Raw genomic sequence first — 23,595 nt, 5'->3', positions numbered from 1 at the left:
CATCTATAAGTAAGTTATATTTCTTCAATTGTACTATTGAATAGCTAGTAACGGAACAGAGAATTCAGGAGCTGGAGAGAAAGGGTGCGTCCACAGAGAGCAGAGAGTTTCTCACCACAGGCCGGGACACCCATTTTTCTGCCCCCCACCCCGTCCACTTTCATTTTCACACCCACGTACTGGGCTTAGAGCCAACCAAAAAAGCCAAGTGAGTACCACATGAGCCGCCCCCAGACACGGGCTTCCAAGAGTGGTTTCCTCCAGGACCACTGACAAGAAGGAGAAAAACCATTGCGAACACCCTCAGTGTGGAATTTAGAAATCTTCGCCCCTACAGGAGGGCGCCTTTTAACACAGTCCTGCTGGGCAGAAGGTGGACATTGTGTTGAATGGAAGTCTGCTATTTTCCACTCCGAGTCCCCAGTCTGAGTCTATATTGCAAGCGTGGGCTCTCTCTGATTTTCCAATATTCAGGTGCCCCGGAGTCGACATTTCATGAAAGGACATCCTGGTTGGCGACAGGCACGTCATCTGGCCCTGAGCTGTCAAAGAGCAGATTGCAGAATTACCATTAGAATACAGGAGCCCGGAGCTGCAGACAGCAAGTGCAGAGCCGAGGAGCATATGTCGCCAGCACGCTATTGTAGCTTCATTCGCAGCCACAACGTGGAAAGAGGCCAGCGGTCCTGCGGCAACTGCTAACTGCCCTGCTGACCCGTGTCTCCATGTCGTGCTGTGTGTCTCAGGGGAGTCTCAGTGAAGGGACACTACCTGCCTTCAGCCAACTGACAACATTCCCCCAAAGGGCTCAGGAAAATGGGGCAAAGCCGGCAGCCATGACCGCACCTGCCAGTAAGTGTCCAGCCTGCCTCACGGAGGCTTCATTCTGGAACTCTGGCAGGGAAGTGGATCATCTCCAGCCATGGATGGATTACGGGGAAGGAGGAAAAGGTTCATAAAGAGAGAATAGAAATGATCTTAAGGCTTCTGGAATCACTCCAGGCAGCTAATTTTTGCGTTAAGGTTTGAATAGAATTTGAAAAAGGAGAAGCAGTGGGCCTTTCTGTTATTCTTAGAGTGTTGTCAATTTAAAAAAAAATGAAATATTTATGTAATGCTAGGCTGATTAGCTTCCCCAAATATGGGCCCTGAATTACAGTGTAAGAGATAAAGCCTCCTGCTTTGGGTTCGTACCGTGAGTGATTCTGGGCAGCTGGAAGTGACGTGAACTTCAAACTCCTGCAACAGGAGCTAATGCACACAAGAGTGTTGTGAGCATATCCAAGGGAGCCTGTGAGAAGCGCCTCTCCTGATGAATTCACCCAACAGGGGATCAGTAAGGGTCAGTTATTGTCCTGATCATCTCTTTATGAGGTCATAATACTTAATCCCTATTCTAAAGGAAAAGGTAGATAATATTACTTCAACGTATAAATGAATAAACTGAATATCAAAGAGACCAATGAAATCTCCCAATATCAGAGGGGAAAACCAGGGACATTAACCCAGTATGCTTGAAATCCAGATCCCATGCTAATTCCACGGTACCATGATGCCTTAAGAAAACAATGAAGCAAAGTTACCTGCATGGCCATTCCTACAGAAACTCACTTTCTGAGTATTGAAAATTCCATACTTAATGCCATATATTTTGAATCCATATTTATTTTTGACGGTGTTGCAAATGCACAAGTATAGTTCTATATGATTTCTATAATTTTGCCAATAAAATATTAGCCTACAATTATCATGGCTAAAGATGTTTATATAGATTAGACAGTTAAGTCTGATATTCACAGGCCTTTTCTTAGTCTCATAAAATATTAGACGTTAATGGCTAGATAAAGCACAGCTATTGGTTTGGACCAAATCCCTTGGTTAGCAGGAGACTGAATATAGCTCATTGCTCTTTCTACACATAATGGTATCTTGCAATTGGCACAAATTTATGAAAAAAAATCATATATAAAACTATAACACAATTACTATCTTTCAGAATTATCTAAATGTCTTTCATGAAAAAATGCATTGTTAGCCTATGTGAATTTCAGGTTATTTCATCTGTTAGAAGCAGGCATTCCTCCTGTTGTGGCCATCCCTGTTCATGGTGAACCCACACCCCCCGCAGTTGGCTGGTTCACGTGCCAACAACTAGACAATGGGTCTGAATGCAAGGGAAGTGTGGTAGCAATTAACAATAATACTAATACCAACAATGGTAACAAACAGGTGTGCTAATTTCTAGTTAGGTCATGATTTGCTTTCCTAACATTTGATTGGTTTAGAGAGACTTGTAATAGCATTCTGTTTAGTGTTTTCCATGTTCCATTTTCTCCATCATTTCTTATGCCTCTAGAAAAAAATTATTTTGCCTAAAAATGCATTTGGTTTTGTTTTTAAGATATATCACAATGTGACACTAAAGTTACCTCTCCAGAATCATAGGCTTTCTTGGTTCTTGATCCCCTCAACCAATATTCTCTACCTTTTCTTCCACTTGTCTTCCACTCAAGCCAAACTGGATTCCTCATCTTTCTGAACAGCAATGAATTTTCACAATGAATTTTCAGCAATGAATTTTCATAGCCTTTACAAATTCTATTTCCACCACTGAAACGTCCACGAAGTAGTTCTCACAGTCCAGATCTGGAAGACTCTGATTCTAAAGACATTTTGGGGTGTAGGGACAGTTCTGCTAGATGATGGTGACCACAGAGCTCCATCTGAGACAAAGGCTGAGGGTACCTTCGCAGGAAATAGGTCCACTAAGTTACAGCAAAAGTAGACATGATTAAAGCAGTTCAAGAGGGGATCTAATTCAATCACACAAACTTTTAAGTGCCATGAATACCTACCTAATAATCTTGTCTCTACCCTGAAGAGATAAAAGAATAAAGCAGAGGTTGTTGAGAAGGGAGAAATTTTTCTCCCACTCACGCCCAAAATCCTGGGAGAAATTTTTCAGACAGAGAAGCATGAATGCATGAAATGACCTCCCAACAAGTCATGGGAGAGACAGAAAAATCAGATGAGCTGGCGCTGGGCCCCGATGGAGGAGTGTGTCAGGGGGAGATCAGCTCAGGTGTCTCATCCCCTTCCCAGCCTCTACTTAACATGTCAGGACTGTGGGAGAGCTGTGTCTGTCTGCAAGTGTGTCCTTCAATCCGCGCGTTTATTTCGAGCGTAAAGAAGCTAACGCTTCTGCATTACCTCCTTGTCTTTCACACTGAGCTCCTCCACCTACATGTCTTTGGATCGATATTGTGGGATTTCAGCATTTTCTAGTTAGGCAAGCCTCGTCTCCGATCCTGCTTTGTGCTTTCCAGCTTGTGGTCTTGGAAGAATTACTTTGTCCTTCAATTCTCTGAAGCTTGGGGATGGGAACTTCTATCACGAATTGCTGCTTACTTGTTTATTCCATCTTGTATTCATGCAAATATGTGAGCGCCACTTCTCTCATAAGCATCTGAATCGTTGCTAGGATTTAGACGGTGAGCCAAGTAGTCGAGGCCACTTTCATACGGATTTTAGAGTTCACCAGCCCATTAAATAAAATCATGGGTGCCAAGCACCCACTATTGTGCCTGGAATACAGTAAGGGCTCAGCACATGTCACATGGCTCTGGGTCCTTTTCTCCTGTGGTTCTGTACACATGGCCTCTGTTCTCCATACGACCTCCATCAGAATCTCACAGCAAAGGTTTGTGATTTCTTTTCCAGCCTGGAGCATCGACGCGGTATTTGGAAAAGCCGCCAAGCAGAGAATTTTCTCTTGGGAAACTTCAGTGACTTGACACAGCTGCTACGAAGAGGCCTCTTTTGCCAGGACCCCGTTTCAGTCAAATGCACCACATCAGCCATGATCCAGGGCTTGGCCAGAAGGGGTGGCAGCATGGAGAAAAGCAAGAATGCTCCAAAAATGGACGGTAGAATTCCACAAGACAGAAGAGCTAAATGAAATCAAACAAAAGACCCTCCCTGCCATTAAGATAGCACCTCCGCTCCATTCATAGAAAGGCATCTCTTGCTCCTTACGACGAGGATGCTGGTAGTCTGATCCCACTTTATGAGACAGGGCTCAGAGAAGATGAGAATTGATCCAAGGGCATCAGTCCGGGGTTCCTTGTTGCTATTTTGTTTTGAATTTTCCTGCAGCAAAAGCTGACTGTGACTGGTGGAAGCAGAAAGCAAGTTGATTCAAAGGATATCGGTAGGTCACAGGATTGCCAGGTGGCTGAAGCAGCCCTCTTAGACATATGTGAGCCACACTCGTACTCCAGACCAGCTCCAGACCAGATGTGTCGAGGGAGGGGTGCCCAGTGTGTCTGCCAGACATGTGTCAGGACAGTGACCTTCATACACTGGCTACCGGCACAGTCCTCCGCACATCTGCACTTGAAAATCCTGTACTTAGAATCAACATGCACACTGGTGACCAGTGGAGCCCGGGGACACAGCACAGGGGTCTCGGGCAGGCTGGGCTGACACAGACTCTGAAACCCTGTAATAACAGGAAGGGACTGTTCCTCCGGGAAGACCCATGCGGAAGGGAAGCCCCCAGACCCCAGGAGGTGGCTCCAGCACTGCGTACCGGAGCTCAGCGAATATCCATTACCCAAGGGGAACAGCCTAGTGCTCCATTTGACCTTGGCCTGGAAATGCGGTTCCAGCACCTGCTCTAGTTCTCCCGCCACCAGACCACATGGTGCTGTAATCAACGGCGTGGGAACATGGTCCTCTGTACTGATTAGTATTGTTGTCATCATAGACCCAACACCTAACACCTTTGTTTTTATCATTTTTATATTTCGTATCATTTTAAACTTTTAATCACTTTTGTTGTCTTAAAAATCATGTTTACCTTTTTTTCATTTTTATCTTTTATCATTTACAAAGAAATTAATTTTTTCATGATGATTAACAATGATCCTGAGAGGTAAGAGAACAAGTAAATGTACATTTGTACATTGTTGTTTTGTTTTGTTTTGTTTTGTAAGAAAAGTCTGATGAAGCCCCTGGTACCAAATTTAAACTTCCTTGACTGTCTGATTATTCTACAGGGGCGGGAAAATTATTCATGTCCGTAGAGCCACTCCCTGGGAAAGTCACAAACACTGGTTTTGACCATGGAGATGGTGATTGACGCGGGAAAGGGAGACGTTTTTGCTGTCCCAATGTTTGTGCTTTTTGAAGAGACAAAATGGAAAGGAAAATCTGGAGACCTAAAAGTATTCACTGCAACTTAGAGGTCCAGACTCGGAAGACAAAAACATGTGTTGAATCAGAGAAGTTGGTGTAAGTACCAACTATGTGACCTTGGGTGAGTCTCTTGATTCCATCAGCTTTAGCATCTTCATCTATTAAATAAAGTTAGAAAATCTAGATTACATTATGTTACAGGATATTTGGAAACATACATCAAATGAGTTACATCCATCCAAAATCGGTTCTTTATAAATGGTAGCCATCATCGTTAATCAACGAACATGACATTTAGCCACTCAAGGAGAAACACATAATTCAGCTCCGTATTGTGAACATTATTCATCTCCCTGCTATGCAGGAGAATAGTCTGGGTTATAAAAACCTGCACTGAGGTTATTATTTCTCCTTGAGGGTAATTTAAATACTCTGATTATTTCCCAGGAACACAAGACAACATGCTGTGTCCAGGAACTCTGGGTAACGCCTTGAAATTAAGCCCCACATTTAAGGAAATAAGAGGTTCGTATGAATAACTTGTTTGACACATAAACTATATCACATAAAACACAGAAGATGCTACATTTAAAAAAAAATCTTGGAAGTAGGTTGTAACACGGTAAGGAAGGTTCACAGAGCATCTGTGCCGAGAGTGAAGGCAAATGAAAAGAAGCCAGCATGCACTGTCTAAAATTCTGGAGATGAAACTCTGTGGTCACTTGTGGCTGATGAGCCCTCTTCGTTGGCTCCCTGATTAAGAACGTAAGAAGAACCCTGGGGTGCCTAGGAGGCTCAGTCGGTTAAGCATCCAACTTCAGCTCAGGTCATGATCTCACAGTTCATGAGTTCAAGCCCCACATCGGGCTCTGTGCTGACAGCTCAGAGGCTGGAGCTGCTTCAGATTCTGTGTCTCCCTCTCTCACTTCCCCTCCCCTGCTCACACTCTCTCTCAAAAATAAATAAACATTTTTAAAAAATTAAAAATGTAAGAAGAAACTTAAGGAATAATTCCCTGACTAGTTGTTATTTTCCTCTAAAACACCATGAATTCTTAAGTATGGAGAAGACCTCATTCATCTTTTTATCTCTACTCATCACTTGACACACATGGGTATCTAGTAAGTATATGCCCAGTGAAGCTTACTTTGATGAGTTCTGTTTTTTTCAACTGTTGAGTGAAAACTCAGATCATATGGTATTACTTCAATTCCTCCCCTCCACGAGTCCCGTTTTATTACTGAGATTTTATCATGTTTGAGGTTCCATAATTAACAGGTGTATTGGCCTCATGAGTAATATTTACCCTATTCCCTACTTCTTCATTTGCTCAATGAATTTAAATTTTTTTTAACATTTATTTATTTTGGAGATACAGAGCATGAACAGGGAAGGAACAGAGAGAGAAAGAGACACAGAATCCGAAGCAGGCTCCAGGCTCTGAGCCATCAGCATAGGGTCCGATGCAGGGCTTGAACCCATGGATTGTGAGATCATGACCTGAGCCGAAATCGGATGCTCAACCGACTGAGCCACTCAGATGTCCCCATTTGCTCAATGACTGAAGTGATTTCATTTTCCCCATGTGTATGAGTCAGGGCTCTCCAGAGAAACACAACCATTAGTATCTATCTATCTATCTATCTATCTATCTATCTATCTATCTATCATCTATCTATCTATCTATCTATCTATCGAGAAAATGGGTTCACACACAATTTTGGAGGCTGAGAAGGCTTGGGGCCAGCCATCTGCAAGCTGTAGACCCAGTGGGGGCAGTGATATAGTTTGAAAGTCTGAGGACAGGAGTCCTATGGTACATATTTCAATCTTTGTCTGCAGGTCTAAGAAGCAAGAGAACCAAGGGCAGGAAACTATGTCTCAGATCAAGCAGTCAGGCCAAGAAATAATTCAACCTTTTGTTCAGGCTTTTTGCTCTGTGCAGACCCTCCCGGGATTGGACGAGCCTCCCCTCCCCCACCCAGCACACTGGGGGGGGGGGTATCTGCTTTAGTCAGTCTGCCAATTCGAGTGCTAATCTCTTCTGGGAACACCTTCACAGACAGATGCAAAAATGATGCTTAATCTGGTGTCTGGGCATCCTATCTGATCAGGTTGATACATAAAATTAAGTATCATGGCAGCCATAGAAGAGATTTCAAATAAAAATGTCCCATGCTCATTCACACTAAGATGTAGATGACTGAGGGAAAATCCTAACCTGATACTAAAAGGAAATAAGAAAGAGGAGGCACAAAAACAGTGCATAATGTAAAGAAAAATAGGCAGAAAAGAGCCAAGATCTGTGGACCTCACAGTTTCCTCTGAGGCAACCTTGGACATGTCAGTCCAGAGAAGAGAGGTGTCCTAAAGATTAAAGGAAGGTGTCAGAGGTGAGAGATGTTTTCCTCCAATACACCCTCAATTAAGGTATTTTCTCTTCAAGACTTTGAACTTGTCAGTCTCAACCTCCAAAAATTACATTGTTTTAAATTTCAAAGTTTCAAATATCCAACTAACCCTGTAGAAACATAATAATGGAGAAGCAGAGGTGTGACATGAAAAAAATATAAATGTAGCAAAATTCTTAAAGGGCTACCAGAGCCATCCAAGAGAACTTGCTGGGATGATGGGGATGATATGAATCTCCACTGTCCGCCTTGGCATCCTGTGGGTAGTTGCTTTTCACTTACAGAGTGAACAGTTTAGGGGCGCCTGGGTGAGTGAGGTGGCTGAGCATTCCACTCTTGATTTCAACTCAGGTCACGATCTCACAGTTGATGAGCTCAAATCTCACATTGGGCTTTGCACTGAGAGTGGGGAGCCTGTTTGAGATTCTCTCTCTCCTTTCTCTGCCCCTTCTCTGCTCTCTCTCTCTCTCTCTCTCTGTCTCTCTCACTCTCTTTCCCTCTTTCTCAAAATCAATCAATCAATCAATGTAAAATAAGGCTATTCTTAAAAATAAAAATGAATAGTTCAATAGAAGAACTAAATTCTTATTTTCAGTTAATTTAAGATTAAATTTAAGTTGCTATATGTGGCTAGTTACTACCATCTTCCAGCATTACAGGATCTGACAGAAACTGGAAGTGTTAGAAGGCAATATATGTAAGATTGAAATCTTGGTACCAGAGCAAAGCTAGGGAAAAAACTTTCCCAAAATTAAAAAAAATAATAATAATAAGCAGTCCATGCTGTGTGTTGAAAAGACATCTTATCTTCAAGAACATTGAAACAAAACAGTTTACACAGAGGTGGAAGCTAATAAAATTGATAGAAACCAAAATTAAGATTACTTCAAGTGTTCTGGAAAAATAGGAAGTCATTTATAAAGGAAAAGAAACAGAAGCTGTTTCCTCTGCTACAACCTTCACTGCTGGAAGACAGCATAGGGACAGAAAAATATTACATAAGGAAATAATGTGCGGTCCAAGAAATTTTACTTGGTTACATTTTCATTGAAATAAAAGGCGGCAAACTGCTTTAAGCATGGAAGAACTCAGAGACATCGTTCCCAACATTAGAAAACAAATTCAATTAATAACAAGTGAATTAAGAAAAAAATACTAGCTGTGAGTATTGAACAGGTAACTGTGGGAATAAGGATAAAACAAGTTGTAGAAATTCTGGCTTCATGAAAGAGAAAATGTTTTATATTCCTCAACAATGTTAAAAATGAGAAGATATTAATAAAATCTTTAAGATAGAAAATATAAAATTATAGCAGAATTAAAACCATTTGTGTCAGCTGTGGCAATAAGTGTAATAAGTATTAACAAGCTAAACCCACATTTTAATAATAAGCAAATTGGATCCCTAAGCAACACTCAACATTAGTGTCTATTAAACTCTACTAAAGCAAGTATTTATGAATATTTAAAATATAAAATTGAGGGAATTATATAAGAAAAATTTCAAATCTAAATAAAGATTGTTACATTAATATCAGATGGCTAGAATCAAACCAAAGTCATATACTATGTAAATCATACTATGAGGCACCTGGGTGGCTCAGTGGTTTGAATGTCTGACTTCAGCTCAGGTCATGATCTTACGGGTTTGTGAGTTCGAGCCCTGTGTCGGGCTCTGTGCTGACAGTTCAGAGCCTGAAGCCTGCTTTAGATTCTGTCTTCCTCTCTCTTTGCCCCTTCCCTGTTCATGCTCCGTCTACTCTTTCTCTCAAAAATAAACAAAAATTTTTTAAAATCACACTATAAAAATATATATTATATATTAACTGAAGGTTACAGTTCAAGATAAAGTTATAGCAGTATGAGTATTTATCCTTCAAAAAATTTAGCACTAATATTCATTCTTTTAAAATATAGGTGATTAAAAAGAGAATTAGAAGGAAACTGAAAGACTGAGATGTTATTTATATTTTTGTCAAATAAGAAATATAAATATGAAAAGATCTAAGGAAAAGTTAAACCTAATAGATAAATCAAAACCTACAGTATAAAAGGAGTGAAAATGTGTATTTCAAGTAACATAAACCATTCACAAAAATGGACACAAATATAGTCACACACACACACATTCACTCACTCCTATATTCAAAAGAGTAGAAATACTTTTTTTTTTTTAAATGTTTTATTTATTTCTAGGAGAGAGAGAGAGAGAGACAGCGTGAGCAGGGGAGGGTCAGAGAGAGAGGGAGTCACAGACTGAAACAGGCTCCAGGCTCTGAGCTGGCAGTCAGCACAGAGCCCGACGCGGGGCTCGAACCCACGAACCGCGAGATCATGACCCGAGCGAAAGTCGGACGCTTAACCAACTACGCCACCCGGGCGCCCCAAAAGAGTAGAAATACTTTTATCTCTACTACTCCAACTATAATCCAATAAAATCAGTAATTGAATACAGATATAAAAACCATCAAAGTGTTTAACTCCTGGTGTGGGGAAATAACCTTTGTCAGAAAGAATATCCAGTTATATTTGTAAAATATCTGGAATATACCAATATTAAACAGTGTATTTTAATATCTCTAAGCTACAGATAAAGCATTGTCCAGTAAAAAATACATAGTCTTGGGGCGCCTAGGGGGCTCAGTCAGTTGAGCATCCAGCTTCGGCTCAGATCATGATCTCATGGTTCATGGGTTCGAGCCCCGCGTCTGGCTCTGTGCTGACAGCTCTGAGCCTAGAGCCTGCTTCAGATTCTGTGTCTCTCTCTCTCTGACCCTCCCCTGCTTGTGCTGTCTCTCTCTCTCAGAAATGAATTAAAAAAAAACATTAAAAATAAAATTAAAAAAATAAACCATAGTCTTCAGGAAAATACACATAAAATTGTAGGAAAAAAATTAATTAATTGTATTTCCAATCCAAGAGGAAGGAGAATACTCATCTCCTCTCATAAAATAAGGAATTAAGAGTAATAGATTAATAAAGACAAAAGTAATAATCAGTAATTAAAGAAAAAAACAGAAAAGAGTAAACCTATTGAAACATATTGAAATGAGTGTGTAATGGACTGAATGTTTGTATCTCCTCAAAATTCATATGTTGAAGCCCTAACCTCCACTGTGATGGTATCTGAGGATGATCTTTACGGTGATCAAGTTTAGATGAAGGGCTCTCGTGACAGAGTCAGTGTTCATGTAGGAAGAGGAAGAGATGGGAGCTCTCAATCTCTCTGCACCACGTGAGGACACAGCCAGAAGGCCACCATCTGCACATCACGAAGAGTCTACACCAGACATGGAAACCACCAGCACCTCCATCTTGGACTTCCAGCCTCTAGAACCTTAAGAAATAATGTTGTTTGAGGCCCACAGCCTGTGGTATTTTGTGACAGTGGTCCAAGCAGATGAAGACATAGTCCTGGGGTGCCCAACTGACTCAGTGTGTAGAGCATGTGGCTCTTGATCTCAGGGTCCTGAGTTCAAGCCCCACATTGGACATGGGGCCTACTTAAAAAAAATACATAGTCCTATCAGATATCAAAAGAGTCATCAATTTAAAATAAATGAAACAATATTTTAGTGGCACCTGAGTTGGTAAAACCGATGTAAAGAGTAGAAAATTCAGAAAAAGATTCAAATAAATAAAAAGATCTAGTATATGACAGAGACATCATATCAGATTATAGGGCAAAGGTATAATTTTAAATATTCTATTTTTAAGATATATTATTTAAGAAAGGATAAAACTGTTTTAAGTCAGTAAGATAGCAATCTAGGAAAAAAGTTAAATCCACTGGCTTCCTATCCCACAGCCTACAACAGAAGAAATTCCAAACAGATCCAAGATTTAAATGAAACAATTCAACTGTAAATCTATGTAGAAGAAATCAGTTCATGATTTTTAGGATAGCTTAGTAAAATGACCCTTTCTATACATTACACTAAACCAAGAAACCGTGAAAGACTGATAATTGCATAAAAATAAACCTTTCAAAATGAAAAAAGAAAACAAAGTCAAAACAAAAATAACAAATGAAGGGAAAATGTAAAGAACAGTAAAAAAAATAAAATAAAAAGATGAATGTCCATATCACAAACAGAACTTCTACAGACTAATAAGAAAAATGCCAACAAATCAATAGAAATATGGTAAAAAATATGCCTAGATAATTCAAAGAGAAAAAAAAAACCAAGTGACTTTTAAGATATAAAGAGATGCTTCAATGTTCATAATGAAAGAAATCTAGTCAATGCTACTGAATCATGAAGTCTGTATCTTAGACTGGCAAGCAACATAAGGTTCAACGCCATGTGCTCGTAAGGTAGAGGAAAAGACGAAGACAGTTGGCATAACCTTTATAAATAGTAATATAATGATTTTTATCAATTAAAATTTAAATTAAAGTAATTTAATGATTTTCAGCAATTCCACTTTTGGAAGTGTATATATATAGAGAGAGACGGGCAGAGTGGCGGGGGTGCAGAGAGAATCCCAAGCAGGCTCTATGCTCAGCATGGAACCCAATGTGGGGCTCAGTCCCACAACCCCGGGATCATGACCTGAGCAGAAATCAAGAGGTGGACACTCAACAAACGGAACCACCCAGGTGCCCTTTTGGAAATTCATTCTAAGGATATATTTGCATGTATATGAAGTGGCATCTGTGGGAGGTCATCTGTTACATCGTTTTTCTGACAGCAAGAGAGGGTAAACACGCTAAATAGCATCAATATGAACCTGTTGGATAGATTATGGTAAATCTATAAAATGGGAAACCATGAAGCCATAAAAGAAGGAACAAGAAAAATATTTATGTCCTAATACTGAATCAGCTCCAAGGTCTATTACTAAATGAAAGAAGAATTTCCCCCAAACAATGCATCTACTTTTTTACTGTTTGCACAAAACTGGGCAAAAATCTATGTGTTTATTTGTCCACATACGTATTATGAGAGTGCAGGGGACACACAGGACTTGGATGACATAGATGGTTTGCAGGGACGGACCCTGGGTGGCTGCAGAAGGACAGACAGCAGAGAGGGAAGATTTTCATTACCAGCAATTTTGTGCTTTCAGAATTTTAAATCATGTAAACCTGCTACTCATTCTCTAACAAAACACATAAATTAATTTGTATTATAAGGTTGAAAAGGATGCACTGGACACTGATGCTTGTAAAACTAATTAAGGTTGTCATCCCTACAATGAGTGCATTCTCCCATCTAGATCGACAATGACAATGATGAAGAATTAACATCCTCCAACTATAAATCCAAGTCTGTTGCAGAAAACCAACACAGCCAGAAACATGCATAGTTTTAAATCAGAAAATCCCCACTACTAAGGAGTATTCAATTTTTCACAAACTCTTTAGCCTTCCTTCCTTCAGTATAGCCTGGTAGTTATTTCCACGGGTTCTGAGTTCAGAGTCTGGAGTTCAAATCCATGTCTGCCATTTACAAGCTATTAGCCAAGCCCACTTCCTCATCAGGAAGACGGACACAGTGAGAATAGTACGTGTCACAGGGGCCCCTTACCGTGATAAACAGCTGAGCTGACGACATCACATCTTCCTCCCAGGACCAGGAACAGATTTCTTCTCAATGGGCCATCTGTCTCCTCGGCATCACAGAATGAGCTTAGGGACCGTCTCACCTGGCCCCCCTACGGCCCCAATCCGCCTCCTTTCCAAGCACCACTGACAGTACCTTGCTCTTCACTTGTGTACTTGACATCAAATTAAATCAAGTCTTGTTGGATGAAAAGCTGTTACAAAGCAGAGGGAAACAAGGATGTTGTCTAGATGTCCGTAGGCACATCCTAACCCGCCCACCAGGGTGCCCCCACCGGGAGAGCCACCCCCAAACCTCTTTCCCTCGCAAAGCTCTGTCATGCTAAACGGTCGTCCTGAATGACAGACTTCACTTCTCTGGATTAAAATGACATTCTCTATTAGTGACTGTATGGCGCATATAGGTGGAGGGGCAGGCAGGCTTCTGAGTGGCCTAAACGCATGCAACAAGGAGCTAAAATTGGCGCAATTTGCTGTAATTTAGAAGGAAGAATGAGTGAATGAATGCATGCACTGCAGAAAATTACAGATTTTATTTGAAGGTAAGATTGCCCATCTCTAATCAAGGCTTAAAATCTGAATTAGGATAAATTGTGCCACAATTATTTTCTTAGAAGAGAACAAAAGAAGTTTTTAAAGCACCTAATATTCCCCTTTGAAGCTTTCACGACAAAGACGCTCACTTTGTGGAAATGTGTGGCTTTATTTGCTTCCTTCTCACAAAGGACCAAGTTCATTTAGCCAGATCCCGGCTTTTGACATTAAAAGCCCTGACGAGCATTTCCTCTCCACGCACATTTGTGCCCTCCTGACCTTCAAGCCTTTAATTAGAAAAAATAATTAGCCTACTGGTGATAATTATTTGCTTGAGTCTAAGAGTTCTTTTTCACTCATGTGCACGTGAGGCTTGCTTACACACACACATGGGCATGTGCATGAGTGTGCGTGTGCTGAGGCCCAGGGGGAGAGCAATGGAAAACTAAACTGAGCAAAAGTGGCTTATTTTGACATTCAAGATTTTCTTTTTGACCATTTTGATCTTTAGTATCAGGGAAAAAAAATCTCTTTGTATACCCAAGGGAAATTTTCCAAATATTTCCCCACCACATCAGTGGAAAATATTATTCTTTTCCAGCCCTTTAATTCAAAATCGTTCTGAAATTTTATATGTAGCTTGAGCCTGGTTCAGCATCGCGCTCTTGTGCTTCAGAGCTGAACCCTCCCTCACGGTAAAACATGCAGAACCAGGCTGTCCTGTACCATAGTCCCCCACCCTGTGCAGAAGACCAGCTGTTCCCCACTCTCTCGTCCATAGCAGTCGCCTCTCACCCTTCAAACCACCAGAGAACAGCCCAGGAGTTTTAGTATCCTGTTGTGAACGGCCATCGTTTCTCAGCAAGCTCTTTGCCACCCTTGATCTAATTCTCCCCCTTGTCAATTCACTTCCTTAGGAAGCAGAAAGGGGGTGGCTGCCAGCTTTTCTTCCGTGTCTTCTCATGTGTCTGAGCCAGAGCGATAGACAGAGCACGGGCTTCAGATAAGGTTGGGGTTCAAGTCCTAACACACCCGAGCCAAGTGAAGTTTAACATGTACTTAGCCTCCAGGCTCATTGTTACTACACAGCAGCAGTGACCAGGGCTGACGCTTACACAATGCTATGATCACAACACCCATGCTAACTGTACATTAACTCCTGTGACCCTCACAACCACTAACAGACAGGGAGGATTATGAGTCCCACGTTGCAGATGGAGATAGTTGGAAACAGGACACTTAAGAACTTGCCTGCCCGGCATCCCTGGGCTGCTGGCAATTTTTTTTTTAAATGTTTTATTTATTTCTAGAGGAGAGAGGAGACAGCGTGAGCAGGGGAGGGTCAGAGAGAGAGGGAGTCACAGACTGAAACAAGCTCCAGGCTCTGAGCTGGCAGTCAGCACAGAGCCCGACGCGGGGCTCGAACCCACGAACCGCGAGATCATGACCTAAGTGAAAGTCGGACGCTTAACCAACTAAGCCACCCAGGCGCCCCGTGGGCTGCTGGCATTTAATATGACACTACCCTGAGGCCATTGTTATAAAAGGAGATCACCTACCACCTAGCAGAATAAGAAAGATCAAAAGTTAAACACCAAGAAAATTTATGACACAGATGTTTCAATGAGTTAAGTTTCTATTGCTTTTCTGTTCTCCCAACTGCTTATTTCTGCTTGTAGATTTTTTTTTTAATTTGGAGAACTCAGAGGTCATCTAGCATGATGCCAGAAGAGAGGACTTATTCCTGATCACAAACTCGGCAGTAGCAGTAAGTATATCACCAGCACTTTGTAATACATACTGTTAGCTGAAAATCAAAGGAGATGTACCTGATCAAAGTTGAATCAATTCTATGTAATATGATGCAGTAGGACTCATGTTTTTAAAAACACAAACTGTTCATATTTCTCTTCTTCACCTACTTCAATAGTCCCTATTCCTTAAGGGGTAATGGTCATAGCCCTCAGGAAGGCATTCAAGGGGCTTCAGGAATGTGCTGTCATTCTGCATGCCTGGAAATTGCATCTGCCACATCCGCCACCCCGATAACGGTAAGTATGACACAGTAAGTGTCTCCGAGGCATTCCCCTGTACTCACTCAGATAATGCTTGTGAGACCCTGCGGGGAGGGCATGGTGGCTGTAAGCACCATCGCTCTTAGGTGGACTGGAGTCTACAGACAGTTCAGTAAACTTGGAGCTCAGAGCAAAGCAACTGAGCTGCACAGCCTAATAGCCTGGTCCAGGGTCTGAACCCCCACCAGGCTCTACAGCCCACCCTTCCCTCCCCAGCTCTGTCCAGCCACACCTATTTCCCTGATGGGTGACCCCCCGCTCCTTTGCAGGGCTGGCCTTCCTCCAGAAATGCCTTTTCCTCCTTGGGAATTCCTATTTAGCTCAATATTTCATTCATTTCGTTTCCCTCCAGACACCACTCTTAACGAGTTCATTGAACAATCACAACTGTTGCTTTTCATTTTTCTTTTACTTAGTGTGTGTGTGTGTGTGTGTGTGTGTGTGTGTGTGTAGTGTTGCTGTCCTTTGGTGTACCTGGGGGCCATGGGGTGTACAGATTCTCATACCTCCATCTGCTAGGAGACTTGTAACCTCCCCAGTAGCTAGGGCTTTGCCCTAAGCTGTGATTGTTCAGCAGCTACACTGTGAATCGTACGAGATGAGTTTGTGGAGTAAATGGCACATGCCTATGGAAGGGCATATTTAGGATTTACAATAAATAGTGGATTCGAAAGAAGTAGGCAACTCAAATTTCTGGTGAGAAAAGGACAACTTTCAGGCTTCTCTTTGCTTCACTGTTTTCTCATAGTTTCCTATTTCCACCCCCTTTAATCATCACTTTCATACTGGTTCTTATTTTACTCATGAGATCAAAAATCACCATCTTAACAGAGATAGTCACACTATTTATTGACATGAATGTTAAAAAATAATAGTAAACCTCCCTCCAAGGACTTACTTTTACTCAAGTTTTAATATAAACTTGCAATAAACACGGTAAAATATTTCTAAATGAGAACATTCTGCTTCCTCTTTTCCTACGGAAGGAAAATTGTTAAGGAAGCCTGAGAGGTCTCCCCAAATCCCCCAGAGAGTGGGGAACACTGACCCAGCTGGACACGGAAGGAATCTGACTCTATTTTGCCAGCCTCCCCTTTTCCCAGTGCACAGATGCTGCCTCTGGTATTGGATGGAGGGGACGCAAGATGGGTAGGGAACTGTGCACAAACAGGAAACATCTGCGGGCCACTTTCTTCATCAATGGCGCCATTTACAACGAATACTCCTCACAAATAAATTGGGACCAGATTGGGTAGCCAGTCTCAAAGTCAACACAGATACTAAAATCTCCCCTTCTATAACCCTTTTGAAAGAGTTAAAGCCATTACACTTTATTCATGAAATCATCCAGTTTTGGGTGTGGGGAATACCACTTGCATCATATGTGTATATACATAATCCATGCATACATACCTGGATACCTGGGGATTTCAGATTCCCAACCTCACTCTTTCTTAAATAGGGTGGGTGCTAAAAAACAATGGTAAGTTGGATTTCTTTCATGGTAATGATATAACCTGATGTCTCCCTATATTTTTATCTCTCTGAGAACTTATAAGGAAGTCACTTATCTCTGTGCCCCCAGTGGTACCAGAGAGCTTAGAAATAATGGTCCCTATATGCTTGTTGAATTCATTTATTTTACTACATAATGATATTTACTTACTTACTTATTGTGGAGAGCAGGAGAGAGGGGGAAAGCAAGTGATGGGGGGAGGGGCAGAGAGAGAACCCCAAGCAGGCTCCATACTCAGCACAGAGCCCAACACAGAGCTCAGCCTCATGACCCTGGGATCATGACCAGAGCCGAAATCAAGAGTCTGACGCTTAACCTGGTGAGCCACCAGGCACCTCTACATTTACTTATTTAAATTCACATAAAATGAAGTACTAACTCCAAGAGCCAGGTGCAAACACTGCTAACATTTTGCTGTACTTCCTTTCAATCTTCTCCTGCAAACTCATCCTTTATCAGCAGCAAATGGTTCTGATTTTTAACTTCTTAAAAGTTAACGCTTTGTTATTATTCTCCTTCTTACCTCTGCATCAGTAAGGATTCCACGTCATAGATTTTAATCTTCCAAATGGATAGATCATGATTTATAGAACCATTTCAAATACTTCACTGTGATAAATAAGTCTGTGACAGAGCTCTTTGTGTGGTGTCCAATTAAGAGAGCAAGGAAAACGATCTGAGAGGAAGGGCTCTCATGGTCAGGACTTAATAGTGGGTTAAGTTTGGGGATGACAAGATTCACAGGGTGTTGAAGGATACGCATGAATAGCGTAGGCCTAATTCGTAGGACCCCAGCTTGCAGCGCAAGCTCCCGGGGAACTGACTGGGCCTTACAGGGAGATTATGAAGGGCCAGAAATGTGGACAGAGGAGGGGTGGGGTCTCCAGTAAGAGAGACCAGTGAACAACCACCCAATGGGAGCGTCAGCTTTAAAGAAGATAGGGTTTCTTAAATAGGAGGGAAGAGTGATTGCTAGACATTAGGGAAGTTAATAGGACTTTGCCATTCCTTCCAGACACTAGAGAATGTGAGATGCAAGAGTAAAATTAACCCACTCTTTAAGGAAGAATGGACAGGAAGTCATAAAAGACTCAAAGTGTACCAGGAGCTCAATGCATGTCTCCTTTTCTAGGACCCTGGGAGCCGACCCCAGCCTCCTCATATTGTCCCTCAATGCTTATTTAGTGAATACGTCTTCCTATCCATGTGCTTCACTCATTAGGGACCTTGCTTCACTGATCTATCACTGTTGCCTCTTAAAGGTGAAATAGCTCCCAAACTGAGAGTTACAGCTTCCTAAGTGCCCACGCCAACTTTACGTTGGTGTGTGTATTTCAGAGCTTCACACTCTCATCTTGGCTCTATTCTCTTTGCACAACTCTGTCTCCTGATTTTTCCAGACAAGATGATACAGGAGTGAATGCATATCGCACGCTCAAATTGTGGCTTCCATAAAAATATACTTGGTAATTGCAGCTGTACTTTTATGAGGCTATGATGAAAAAGACAGAAAATGTAGCTGTGAAAAATCATGTTCGCAAACCTGAGAGAATTTGGCTGTGAACATCCACTGTGTGAATTGCAGCGACGGATTATGACATAAACTACAACTGTGGAATCGGAAACATTGTCGGATGTCGAGAGGAAAACACACATACACACACACACACACATACACCATTGGTGTAAAGTTCCCTGAGGATGAAGAATCCTCATTCTTAGGACCATTATCAGTGTGATTCCATTTGCTTTCCACTGTCCACTTAAAACATTTGTCTATTTGAACTAATTTTTCCACCTTGCTTTTAACAATGAGATGTAGTGCATGGACTGGGTTAGTGTTCATTGCAAAATGCATGCCCCCCAGAACCTCAGAATATGACCTTATTTGGACAGAGAGTCTTTGTACATGTAATGAGTTATTGTGACATCACACTGGATTGAGGTGGGCCTTGATCCCAGTGAGTGATGTCCTTCTCTGCTGACCCTGCAGAAACCCAGACACCCAAGGAGGGAAGGAGTCCAGGTGATGACAGAAACAGAAGAGAGGTGTGTCTGTAAACCACCAATGGCCACGAGGGCTCACAGCCACCAGGAGCTAGAAAGAGCCAAGGAAAGGTTCTTCCTCGAGTCCTCGCTGGGAGATGGCCTTACTGACACTTCAGCTCCACACCCCCAGCCTTCAGACCTGTGAGGGAATCGATTTCTGTTGTTCTAAGCCCCTTGCTTTGTGATAATTTGTTATGGCAGCCCTAGATAACCTCAGTGCAAGTCATATGTTTATTATTATTTTAAAAGATAATTCCTTAGTACAGCATGTGTTTGATTTTCATGTATTTTGTAAAGTCCAAGAACCCAAGCTTAATCAACCTTTGCAAATGGAAACACCTCAGTCTATAGAACTTAGAATTGCTAGGAATTCCATGTACCTATCACTGGAGAAGCCTCCAGTTTGCTCATTTAAAATATCCTTCACAGGGCACCTGGGTGCCTCAGTCGGTTAAGTCTCCAACTTCAGTTCAGGTCATGATCTCATGGTTCTTGAGTTCAAACTCCACATCGGTCTCTGTGCTGGCAGCTCTGAGCCTGGAGCCTGCTTTGGATTCTGTGTCTCCTTCTCTCTCTGCCCCTTCCCTGCTCATACTCTGTCTCTCTCTCTGTCTCTCTCTCTCTCTCTCAAAAATAAACAAACATTTTAAAAATGTAAATATCCTTCATAAAGAACCAGGGCTGATCTTTGATAACAGAAGTCAGGGTCCTTCCCTTTACAGATGATGGCCCTTTACTGACTCTGTTGAATTCAAAATGAGATTCATACGCCTGGCATGGAAACTAAGCAGAGTCAGGGCCCTAAAAAACATACAATCCCAGACCAGGCTCTGTGTGCACGTGCACCCTGCCGCTCTCCAGGGACATTCAGCCTGGGCTCTGTCCTCTACACAAGGCCCACATCTCTGTGTCCTCAAGGCTCAGATCAATGTCACCTCTGTGGGAAGACTGTCCCCACCCCTGTGCCTCCCAGATCTGGAAGATATGCGGCCATCCCTGTAAGTGGAAGTCTCTGTGTAGATGAAATCCCATCAAAGACAGACTAGAATACCAGCTCAGAGCAGACGATCTGGAATCGTTGAGTGACTGAAAGTCAGTTTGATCATTTATTAGCCTTTAAAAAAAAACTTCCAAATCACTTTCTCTATCTGTAATTGGAAGTATAATTACTCAATAATATGAAAATTACAAGCATTAATTCAGATAATTCCTTAATTCAGACTCATTAAGTAAATGTTTATCATATTTATTTCATTGCATATCATATATTAGATACATTTTACTATATTTTATTTATATTATTAGAATCTGTACTTACTGAGTATATTATTATGCATTATGTGTTCTCTGTAATAGATATATTGACTTGACACCAGTGAAAAAACAAAACAAAACAAAAAAACAAAAACAAACAAAAAAACCCACAGCCTTTGTTTTCCCCAGATATAGAAAATGGTTCCCTGGTGCCTCTTCTGGCCCTAAGAATTCAATGAAATCCTTCCAGGTGTAATTCAGAATGTCTATATTGTCAGTCCTTCTACTGTCTTTTGAATAAAACAATTGCCATTAAAGATTAATTGTAAATAGTATTTAATATTATTTGGGCACAGCAAACTTGCTACCTAAATAACAGTATAGTCATTATCAAGAAGGTTCTTGGTGCTATTCGTGTTTTCTTAGGTTACACTTCTGATTTCTGTTTTAGGGGAAGATCAGTTCTCCTTGGCACCCTTAATTCTAAACTCGCTGAAGCAGAATTCTTGGCAGGTGGTCTAAACTCTTACCGCATCTAACAGAGTGCCGTGAATGAAAAGGTTAAATCACCCAGGCGGGGTAGACACTGAGGCCTGAGTACCTGGAACAGTGGAGGTGGTGGGTGTGAACCTGCAAGCCCCCTCCCCCTCTCGCCCCTCCCCAGCTCCCTGCTGTCTCAGCCCTCAACTACCCAGTGGGCAGCACTGACCTATACTCTTCTCCTCTACAACATAAGCTCCTGGAGGCTGGGTGCATCTTTGACCTGGAATCCTGAATGTCTAACACGTAGACGCTGTGCACTGAATAGACATAAAGAGAAAAGCATTACTTCTGTATGGTATTTAATCACAAACCCCATTTGATTCCACATGCTGGAAGTAACAATAAGAGTTTGTTTCCCAGTTTGCCCCCACGGTCACCTGCCAGTGGTATACTGGGATGGTCCCAACAAAAGGCTAAGTGATACTCACTAGACATCGTAAACTCAAACTGATAGTTCTCATCTATTGAGTGTTAACTGGATTTCAAGCACGATTTTGAATTTTTATGTATCCACTTATTGAATCCACACAACAACTTTGAGAGATAGGTGTTATTATCATCTCCATCTTGCATCAGAGAAAAATGAAACAGAGAGGTTAAGTCATCATTTTAGGTCATGTATGTAGTGAGTGCCAGAACAATATTCAAGGTCAGGCTGTTTGCTTTAGGACCTATGTTCTAATCATACACAATTCCCTCAATGTCTGCAAAATATCACTTTATGTGTTTTTTAGATGCATAAAGCATATACTTAAATAATTGTAATGCCTTTCAGAAGAGGCTGAACTTTCCTAGAGAGAGGCAACATTCTATGTGAATCTCAATGAGGCAGCGCTTAACTTCAGTTCGAGGATTCACACAGAAGAAAATGGAAATGGCAGCACCTGACATAAGTCTTTAAAAATATGGATAATTTGACAAATGAAAGTATGGGAAGGATAATCATATAATCAAATCTCAGTTCGGATGACTGCATGTTTGGTGATCTTCGCTTAGGCTTCTTTTCCTAAGGAGCTAGTCAGTGCCCCAGCACCCACCTTCCAAGGACATGAACTTGTGCAAGTGTCGTTAGGTGGCCACAGCCTAGTGAGCATCTAATACATGTCAGCCCTGGTGCAAAGATTACTAGAAGAATCTGTGCTTGATTCTGTTCATATTAGAAAGACGTTGAGTGGCTGTGTAGCTGATTTGGGAGATTCACACTGGAAACCTAGGAGAAGGTTGGGAGAGGAACGGAAGAGAAGGAAAGCTAGCAAAGGGAGCTAGTTGGGAAATATTGAGGGCAATGGGGGGCAGGTTAGAAGGGCATTTGCAGCAAGTGTGAGCAAACCATAATACCTAATAGGTGGGGTGAGCAGGAGCGAGGAGTGAGTAATAACATAGAGCTCTCACACCCAGGTGACGGGGACTTATGGAGAAATCCAGGCTTCTGCTTGGCAGGAAGGCAAAATGGCCCCAGGTGGCAAGAGAAGGGGAGGTCCGCAGGGCACAGGGGATGCACAAAGCACACACAACCTTTTTTTTTTTTAATTATACTTTTTTTGTGTCTCCGTCCTTCTCTCTACAAGTATTTGGATAGAAGTAGAAATGTTTGCTCTCTTCTTTTTCACTTAACAACGACTTGTTATGTACATACGAAATACTAAGGGATGAAAAAGCAAACTCAAACCCCTCAAGCTGTCTCACCTGTTGTCCCCAGGTTGAATCTGCTTTACATCTGGCCCCAGTCACCTTGACCTTCAGTCACACCAAACCACTCACTCCATGCACTTTGCACATGACAGTGTAACATTCTGGGTGATGTTCTACGTAATCCCTGCTGGCAAAGGTCCTGTCTCTGTGAACCCAGTTTCTGCACAGCACCAGATGTGAAGTTTTCTCTAATTTCCTAAGGTAACTCTAGGCTTCCACAGCTTTTTTTTCAGCCCACCATTGTTCCATATATCACAGAGTTATTAATAGTCATTATTCACATGTTTGCTGATTTTCTTAGACCGTGACCTCCTAAAGCAAGGGATAGTGTACATCGCTGCTGGTGACTTCTCCCACATGCAGAATAGTGTTTCAGAAACTGCATGAGAACGTCCTCAAAAACGATTTCTGGGAACATGACTAAGGATGGTTCTAAGGCCAACTCATCAAGTTAATAAATACAGCACACTACCAGGAAAGGAGTGCTTTTGCATTTCAGCTGAGTCTACTTATAGCCGTAAACACTGTGTTATTATGCCTCTGAAGATGGGTCATGTAATTTTGGACATTAAAACATGAAAATCATCATCCCTCTGACAGATCATTTAATGACTAGTTCCAAAAACTGGACACGTGCTCAACATCTCTACCAGCATGTATTTTGTTAGGGCGTTCAATGGTAGGCTTATCGAGATTACAACACAACTGTATATTTATTTTTTAATTAGACAATTTTTTAATGTTTTATTTATT

General features: G+C 41.6%; 1 long non-coding RNA gene across 1 annotated transcript; it reads left to right on the top strand.

The window, feature by feature from the left end:
* The first annotated feature begins 19,298 nt into the window (after positions 1-19,298).
* On the top strand, positions 19,299-23,354 carry LOC120241906. The gene is made up of 4 exons (XR_005530980.1): positions 19,299-19,494; positions 21,059-21,225; positions 22,850-23,043; positions 23,144-23,354. It is a non-coding gene; the product is annotated as an uncharacterized LOC120241906 (long non-coding RNA).
* Positions 23,355-23,595: the final 241 nt, after the last annotated feature.

This window comes from Hyaena hyaena, unplaced genomic scaffold (genome assembly GCF_003009895.1).
Source record: "Hyaena hyaena isolate Hyena2069 unplaced genomic scaffold, ASM300989v1 scaffold_290, whole genome shotgun sequence".
Classification (NCBI taxonomy): domain Eukaryota; kingdom Metazoa; phylum Chordata; class Mammalia; order Carnivora; family Hyaenidae; genus Hyaena; species Hyaena hyaena.
The sequence above is the reverse complement of the archived record's forward strand: the minus strand, read 5'-3'. Positions and strand labels throughout refer to the sequence as shown.